Here is a 9485-nt window from a genome sequence, read left to right as displayed (position 1 = left end):
AAAATAAAGTCTGACACTGTTTCCTCTGTTTCCCCATCTATTTCCCATGAAGTGATGGGACCAGATGCCATGATCTTCATTTTCTGAATGTTGAGCTTTAAGCCAACTTTTTCACTCTCCACTTTCACTTTCATCAAGAGGCTTTGTAGTTCCTCTTCACTTTCTGCCATAAGGGTGGTGTCATCTGCATATCTGAGGTTATTGAGATTTCTCCCGGCAATCTTGATTCCAGCTTGTGTTTCTTCCAGCCCAGCATTTCTCATGATGTAATCTGCATAGAAGTTAAATAAGCAGGGTGACAATATACAGCCTTGACGTACTCCTTTTCCTATTTGGAACCAGTCTGTTGTTCCATGTCCAGTTCTAACTGTTGCTTCCTGACACCTGCATACAGGTTTCTCAAGAGGCAGTTGAGGTGGTCTGGTATTCCCATCTCTTTCAGAATTTTCCACAGTTTATTGTGATCCATACAGTCAAAGGCTTTGGCATAGTCAATAAAGCAGAAATAGATGTTTTTCTGGAACTCTCTTGCTTTTTCCATGATCCAGCAGATGTTGGCAATTTGATCTCTTCTGCATTATTCATTCTGCTGTTCATTGCCTTTAGTTCAGCTTTTATCTTGGCTAATGAATTTTCTAATTTTTATTGGCTGCTTCTTATCATTTTTCATTCTTTTTTGAGTAAGCTGTCAATAGCCTTTCTTAATTCCTTCAATATTTTCATTACCTCCTTTTCAAATGTGGTGTCTGTGAGACTAGATAGATCTGTTTCATTGTTTCTTCAAGGGAATTCTCTTGGCTCTGTAGCTGAGAGTGGGCCTCTCTTTCTTAATTATATTTCTCTTACTCTGTGAGTTTAGGAAAAATGATTATCTACAGATGTGTTGGAATGCCATCTAGTATTTTTTTATGAGCCAAATAATTTGTTAAATGGGGCTGTGTTAAGAGTTACCACTTCTGTATATCTTGTCTTTGGACCTCTACATGTTGGAACTGGACAAATAAACCATGATGAATCCCTCTAGTCTAATGGAGAGGTGGAGTCAGTCCAAAACTCTATGCATCATCTAATTTACATAAGTCACCACTCTGAACTGCCAGCATGGGCCACTTGTCAATCTCCAGAGACTGACATTAGTTCAGAGACAGAATCTAATAACCTTTGGAAGGTCTAGGTATTCCTTTTCCTGAATATTTTCTTCCTTCTGGGGAAGGCCTAGAGGAAAATTCATAGCATATACCTGTGGCCGCACTGTAGTGTTCTTCCTCAAAGGATAAAAGCTACTCTGGGTCTGTAAACCAATTTATGACTAGAAAATGTATGTGAGGTTATAGAAACCCATGACAGTGATTTATATTAGGATTCTGTCCACCAGAACCAGAATGTTCAGTACACCTGATAGGCTGTCCATTTATTTAATTTCTAGGCAATCCATCATCAAATTAGCCATTGTCACAGGCATTGTAGGTTAAAATATTTCCATTTTCACAGAAGACATCATTGTTAATTTTAGAAATTTTGTCCACATTATTTCTAACGGTTCTGTGTTGCCACACGGCCTCTGAACTACTCCTGGTACCAGTTACTGTATCAGTCCAAGCCTGTCAAGTAGTGGTTGGAACACTCAGAAGGGTGAGTGGGAGAGTTTAAGGAAGGGTCTCTTTGTAGAGATGTGGGTTGGGTTGCAGGAGTCCACAAAGCAAGGCGAAACACCCCAGGATTAGTAAGAGTGGAGAGATGCTCCCTGCATATTCCTTGCCACCCAAAGCTTGAAGGGCAAGAGGAAGGGAATATTTTCCAGAAACTGTGGAGTGGGGGCATCTAAGCAAAGCCGTGGTCCTTTTTAAAGAAATGCACCTACTGACAAGACAATAGGGAGGAGGCCAGGAGAGTGGGTGTGCTGAGCTTCTCCCTTCTCCCCCACCAATACCTCTTTAGCTCTCTTCAAGGTCCCTGCATTGGCTGAACCCACCCAGTCCCTAGATGGCAAGCAAGCCCCCTTCCTCACACCGAGCACGTGGTGAAAGGTGGATCCGGCTGCCCAACAGAGTGAAGGCCTAGAAAAGGAGCAGACAACACACACTGGATAAAGTCCAGCACAAATTCAAGAGCCAAACTATAACTATGAAGAAAGGGAAATTCCTTAACTTGAATTGAGCATAGCTAACAGAAAGCACATGCAAAGATTACACCTATTTATGAAACATTAGAATTCCCACTTAGAAGTATCAATTTATATAAAGTCTTAAACACACATATGCACATTTATGGGTCAAACTGCCTTCCAGTAGTTTATTCTAAAATAATAATTATACCCACAAAATTGATAGTTCATTTTTGCTCATTGTTTGATTCATTAATGGAAAAAAATCCCAGTACTCCATGTGTTCAGTAATTAGAGGTTGATTAAAGTATAGCCGAGCAATACAATGGAATGCTGTCCTAAGAAACACATTTCTTCTTTCTGTTGTTTTTCAGGCTTAAATTTTATTAGCCTTTTCTGTGCATCCAACTGTAGATAAGGCACTATCAGTCATTTTCTCAAAGTTCCATTTATTCTTCATTATTCTGCTTGGTTTAACATCAGACATGTGTTTTTCAATTAAAACACTTTTATGAAAGGACTAGTCTTTGAAAGACATCAAGATAGCTCCTGTAGAGTGGACAAAATGATTAAGATGTCCTGTCTCCCAGCTGAACAGGGCAAAGAAGACACGTGTATTATAGCCCACAATGTGGTAGGCTATGAAAGCATTCCAGGAGCATAAAGGGATAGAGCTTTCTCTTGTCTGAGTTGTAAGGAGGTCTTCTTGGAGGAAGAGGTTCCTGCCTTTCATGTCTGTAATGAGGTGTAGGACTTGACGGGCGGGCATAGCAAAGGATGGAGACAGAGATGGAGATACAGACTGTACTCAAGACTGGTCTGCCACTAGCGCTCCTCAGTGTAATTATGGGGTAAGAGGATTTTATTGACTATCCTATGATCTCAGTCATCATTGTTTCTGTCAAAAGCAAATGCCCTGTTTTACTTATACAATGTAGTTTCAAGTGAAAATCTCTTCAGAAATCAGAGGTTTAAAAACTCTGAGTTTTTTTGTGAGCACAATTTAAATCTACCAGTAATAATAATGCTGATTTCCCTCAATATCCTGCTCACTGTTATATTTTGTTGGCTCATATTTAAAGGGGGGGCCCTCCTTATTGTGTAGGGCAGAGATTTGGTCACAGAATGTGTGTTTCCCCCCTGGGACTATCCCCTTGGGGCCAGTGGTTCCTCGTCAGCAGTGCGTCAGTTTATTTGGGGTTGATCATACGTGTTTAACAAGGCATTCAGTTGGAACTCTATCTCATCATTTGAGTTGTTGACCACTCCTCCTCGTGGAGGGTGTTCCTTCCACCATATGGGATACAGATGTGGAGAGGACTGACAGGACATTTTGGGGCTGGGAGGGGAGGGAGGGTACTCTGAGCTTGTCTGCATGGATGACTATGACAGCTGTTGGCCACAGGCAAGTTAGGATGGAAGGGCAGTAAACACAGACGTGGAAACATACTGGAATGAAAGGGCCTTCAGCAAAAGCGGTATCGCGGCTCATGAGCGGCTCATGTGGGATACTCTGCACTCTTCTCAGCAGCAGAGGGCTCGGAGGCCACGTGGAATGGGCAGAAGTGAAGCGTGCTGCTTTTCCACAGCTGTTGCCCTGAATCTGCCAAGTGGAGGCCAGGAGCGTGGCTGCCTTTTGTCGTCAGTCATCCCAGGCTGCTCTGTGGGTGTTCTGGATCCTGACTGTGTCTTTGACCATGCTGCCTAGGATGTCCCTGGGCTGACCATGTCCCTAGGCCAGCCCTGGGGAGAGTGGCAGTGGTTTTCTGAAATGTGATGAGCAGAGAGGGGGCCAAGTACGCAGCTACCAAGGTTGGAAACAGGGCAATTACTCGAGTGAGGTTGGTGCGAGGCCTGCCGGGGGCTCCAGGGTCATGGAGTGCTCCCGGGCTCCACGTGTCATGTCACACAAAAGTGTGAATATGCGCTGCCAGTGGTCACAAGTGTCTCTTGTCAACCGTACTCACTCACCACATCCCGTCCTGACCCAGTGTCCCCAGAGACCCTGGCCAGGCAGGATGGAATTCCTGGAGTCAGCAGAAAGCGGGCGCCCTCTAGACCTGACATCCCCTTATCCCATTGGGAATTTCCGACCTGCCTTCCTTTGGTTCTAACATCTGATTCATTTCATGGGCGACCCAACTGAACTTTTCTCTTTCCCATGTTTCCTTCCTCCCTGCCGTGGGTCTTTCTATTACCCTGGAATCCAAACCCTAACACTCTCCCAAATGCCGCCTCCTCCACACAACCGTCCGTAGCTTTCCCAGCTGGGAGGGATGGCGCCTGTTTCAGTAGCTACATCTCTTTGCTCTTGCTCTGCATGTAGTTTGAATCATAAATTGTGTCATTTGGGTGGACTCCTCTCACCAGTGGACAGACAACTTCCCAAGAGCAAAGTAGTTTCTTTGCACAATGCCTAAGAGAAAATTGTCCCTGACTGTGTGTTCAGGGTACAATGATCTTTTTTCCTCCCTTAAAACATTTTATGCTTGTTGTTCTCTATAGGGCTCCTTTTGTGGATTTTCACAGCTGACTTTAACTCGCCATGTTTTTGTGACCTCCAGGGCTCAGAGGAATGAAGGAGATGAAAGGAAGGAGCTTATACTAAATATCTGCTTTGAGCTAGGTTCCAATGTGATCTCAGTGTCTCAATCACTTTCCAAGAGAAGCCTAAGCAATCTTACCATTTTGTATATTCATATTCCATAGAACCTATTTTTTATATTGACAGTCTTTGCAACCTTTTAAGCATCCAATTTTATACATTATCTGATGAACAAACATTTGTAGCTATCATGTTGAGGTCACAGCCATCAGCCAAAGGTCCTTGAGCTGAGAGTAGGCAGCTTTAAGGGTCTGGAAGTTGCCTCCCTTCCCTTGGGTTCTACCTTAGTTACCACATGGCCTCCACAGGGCAGGACCCTTCCAGAATAAGAGATAGCTCCAGACATCCCATAGGACCCAGATGCTCTGACAAGAAAGGAGTCCTGGAGAAAAAGAAGCCAATGAAAGGAAGGCAAACAGTCAAACCCAAGAGAATATGACGGGAGGCTGGACATTTTCAAGCTCACTGGATTTACAAGGAAAGGCCCATAACCAGTTGTGACCTGGGCTCTGATTGTCATCAGCTCGCTCCTTCTTCCCCAAGATTAGCAGGTGGGGGAGGCAGGTAGCTTTGAAGGGTGCTACCAAGACAACATGGCTCACGAAGGCCTTGAAAATCCCTGTCTCTTCCCCTCCCGCATCCTGTTTATTCCCCTAGAACTCTCTTATCCCTTCGCTCTTGTCTTGGCTGTTCTTCTTTCTAGAAAGTTCTTCCCCTTTCCACTCCCCCACTTGCCGTCACCTTTGCCAGGTTAACTTGCCCCTGTGCGTCCCTGCTCAGCTGAGATCCCATTTCTCCAGAGAGCCCATTGTTCTTCTCCCCATGTTGACAGCAGGGAGAGCCTTTGCACGTTCCATGAGCCTGCCTCCTTACTTCTGTCTCTGAATCTGCTCCTCCAGCTCGTTGGGAGTGGCTGCTGTCTCATGTACCACTTACCTGTAACCTGGCACGCTGTTTGTATACAGAAGGCCCTCAAGTAGTCATTGAATGAATGGAGTGAATGAACAAATGAATTCCTGAGTCCTCTTGCGTACTCTAGGGGGATGGTTTGCCGTTATTTGGAACATTATTTGGAGATCGGCATGAACACACTTTAACATCTTGATGGCGCTCACAACATGAAAAAGAGTTAAATTTCCCCAAGTTTACTGGCAAAATTCCTAGGACCTCAGGACTTAGGGTGAACGGACTTTTTGTTTTCCAATGAGATTCTGCAAAGCGTCACTAGGTGGGACCCTGACTGACAGATATGTGGCCCTCCTTGGGCATGTTGATTACAAATAGGGTTATTGCTCTCTGCATGCAAGTGTGTCCTGAGCCCCAAATATGTGGGCACTCGTGGTCACATGAAGTTGGTATGTATATAGCTGATGGTATATATAGAGTTGGTATGTGTGTAGCCCATATAGCTGATGGGTGCAAAGTTGTACTAGACAACACCTATGGGAGTGAGGCTGACAGGGACTGGATTCTAGTTTACAGGTTTGGTGACCCCCTCCTGGATGTTGGTTTACAGGATTCTGCTTTACAGGCATTGTTACCTCCCTTGAGGTCCTAAGAGGTAGGGCATGAGCCTCCGCTGGCTTCTCACCCAAATGAGGAGAGCAGTATGCTCCCAGCTACATTGCCCCCTTGTGGGAGGCCAGGCTCAGGCATGGGGTGGCCGAGTGAGGCCGGAATCTGTCCTCCAAGTTCTTCAATGGGAGAAAAAGTGTCAAGAGCAAGCTGTTGTTTCATTTCAAGATGGATCCCCCAAATTTCAGGAGCTTCTTTGAGAAGCCTCCTGGGCCTATGAATGGCAAAGGTGCTGACACTTTCATTTTCTCATATTTTGCATTCGTTTCATTTGAAAACCCCACTGAATACATTTGGCAATTAGAGAATCCCCCACTCCCCTCCCCCAGTGCTCTAAATCCTCATAAAAGCAACACTGCTAATGCATTGACTTCTATTTTTAACAAGTAGATATTTTAGCATAACTGTAATTAGGGAATAATAATTTCTTATCTCCCTTTTTACTCCTAATGTTATCAGCATTAAAATAGCATAATTTTAAAAGCCATAATTTTAAAAATGCTTCATTTTTTCATGATAAACTTAGTGTACACTTATATTAAACAGTGATTAAGGGGAAAAGGGCAAAATTTAAGAGCCCTGCAAACACAAAATGCCTACATTTTGTGGTGTTTTTTTCAGGTGTTTCTAGGGCATCAAATTTTAAAAATACAGAGTAATTAAGTTCTAGATGCAATACTGTGTCATTGTTTTCTCTTTTAGCCTCGAAAATGTTTGTTGCCGTAATGCAATAATTATCACTTGGTATTCCAAGACATAATTTGTAATGGCTATGTAATGTTCTACCGACTAAACTCTGGGCAGTTGTGGACAATCTGTCATCGTCTACATAACTACAATGAATATCTCATATTAGGATGATTCCATTCTATTGTATACAATTTAAAAGTTATGATGATGACTATTATACTTTACATTTATTCCCCTAATTCTGAGGCATCAGCTCTTTCTCGGGAGATGGGATAACTGTCCTTTGAAATAAACCTGGGCTGGAGTCAGCGGGTGTTACAGCCTTCTTAAATCTGAGGGCATTTACTCTGAAGGGCTATGGCTGTGGGATCTAATCTGCCAGGCATATATGATTATGTGCCCAGTGGAGACAGCTGCTTCTCTGTAAAGGACAGAGCCTAGCTTATGGTTCCACCGGTGACAAAGGGCAACAGTGGAGACTCAGTGCTGTACTTCCCGCGCTTATAGAGACTTAATATTCCCCAGCTCAACACCGTGAGGTTAATAAAGCCATGATCCATTTTCAAAATATTTTCAAAACTTTTAGGAGCACACTGGAACATAAATAAACAGAAAATGGTGAGTATATGGACATATCCACCTTGCTAAATCTGAGGATATCTAGCCTTTAATATGCTCACTCACTTGGTCATCTATGCCTGTATTTTTAGGCATTGCACTCTCCTGTGTTTCTTAAACTCCCCCTTTCCATTCAAATCAACGTGCTTATCTCTAAAAGCCAGTAGTCACTTTGTGTAACTGGAAAAGGTCAGTGGCTTAGAAGAGCTGCTGCTTCTGGAAAGCAGCCTAGGAAGAAAGGGGTGGCTTTAAGGGGAGTAATCTTTTATTGTCAATTAAATCTGGCAAATAGAGAAATCCCCAAATTCCTCTTTTAGTATCGACTCATTAGGGCTTCCCAGGTGGTGCTAGTGGTAAAGAACCTGCCTGCTGTTGCTGGTAGATGCGGGTTTGGTCCTTGGGTCAGGAAGATCCCCTAGAGGAGGGCATGGCAACCCACTGCAGTACTCTTGCTGGAGAATCCCATGGACAGAGGAGCCTGGTGGGCCGCAGTCCATGGGGTTGCAAAGAGTCAGATGTGACTGAAGCAACTGAGCATGCACACACGATTCCTTTAAGCAATCTCTGTTATACATTTTAGATTTTAACATGTACATCCTTCAAGCAATCTCTATTGTATGTTGTATGTTTTAACATGTACATTATAATTAAAAATCATGCTGGACTAACATCCTGTTTCCCTGTTCTTATGATATTTAATCTTTGATTTTCCACTTAAGTCTGGAGACCAATAATACTCAAAATGTGATCCCTGGACAGCAGCATCAGTATCACCTGGGGACTTGTTCAAAAGGCAAATTATGGGAGCTACCCAGATCTACTGACTCAGAAGCTCTGCAGGAGGGGCCTATTCATTTGTGGTTTAACAACCCTCCAGGTGATCCTGAGGCACCCAGTTTCAGAACGGGTGCTCTAGGCTGTTTTACTAGGTATCTCCAATGTGGTAGACATTCTTTAGACCAGTGGTCCCCAACCTCTTTGGCAACAGGGACTGGTTTTATGGAAGACAGTTTTTCCACGGACCAGGTTAGGGGGATGGTTTTAGAATAAGATAAGGGCATTACATTTATTGTGCATTTTATTTCTATTATTACATCAGCTCTACTTCAGATCATCAATCATTAGATTCTGGAAGTTGGGGACCCCTGCTTTAGACCCTTGCTAACCAAACTGTGGCCCTTAGATCAGTGGTATAGGCATAACCTAGGAGCTTACTAGGAAGGGCAGAGCCTCAGATTCTACCCCAGATATGCTGCATGCAAATTAGCATTTTAAGAGCAATATGAATCACCTGACTCCTGTTAAAACGTGTATTCCAATGAGGTAGGTACGAAGTGATGGGTGAGAGCCTATCTTACTAGTAAGCTTTAGGTCTTGAGGGTGCTATTGGTTTGTGGACCAGACTGAAAAGGCCCTACTGGGCATTTTTAAATACCTTTGAAAAGTACCTAATGAGCTTTTTAAAAAATACATATACCAGGTGCTTTATATAAGGATAAGTTATTCACTAGCAATAGCTTCCTTTTGTAGATGAGAAAAAATGAGGTCAAGAGAGGTGACTACACATGGACATCACTAGATGGCCAACACCGAAATCACATTGATTATATTCTTTGCAGCCAAAGATGGAGAAGCTCTACAGAGTCAGCAAAAACAAGACCAGGAGCTGACTGTGGCTCAGATCATAAACTCCTTATTGCTAAATTCAGACTTAAATTGAAGAAAGTGGGGAAAACCACTAGACCATTCAGGTATGACCTAAATGAAATCCCTTAAGATTATACAGAGGAAGTGAGAAATAGATTCAAGGGATTAGATCTGATAGAGTGCCTGAAGAACTATAGATGGAGGTTCATGACATTGTACAGGAGGCAGGGATCAAGGCCATCCCCA

General features: G+C 43.4%; 1 long non-coding RNA gene across 1 annotated transcript in view; it reads right to left on the bottom strand.

Annotated features, from left to right (window-relative positions):
- Positions 1–380, bottom strand: part of LOC120875222 — a 10518-nt gene extending 10138 nt beyond the window's left edge. Inside the window, exon 1 of the long non-coding RNA XR_005723868.1 lies at positions 369–380. This is a non-coding gene — a long non-coding RNA (uncharacterized LOC120875222). The remainder of the gene's footprint in view (positions 1–368) is intronic.
- Between the last annotated feature and the right edge of the window lie 9105 nt (positions 381–9485).

The sequence above is a fragment of the Oryx dammah genome, unplaced genomic scaffold (genome assembly GCF_014754425.2).
Source record: "Oryx dammah isolate SB20612 unplaced genomic scaffold, SCBI_Odam_1.1 HiC_scaffold_16, whole genome shotgun sequence".
In the NCBI taxonomy this organism is placed as follows: domain Eukaryota; kingdom Metazoa; phylum Chordata; class Mammalia; order Artiodactyla; family Bovidae; genus Oryx; species Oryx dammah.
The sequence above is the reverse complement of the archived record's forward strand: the minus strand, read 5'-3'. Positions and strand labels throughout refer to the sequence as shown.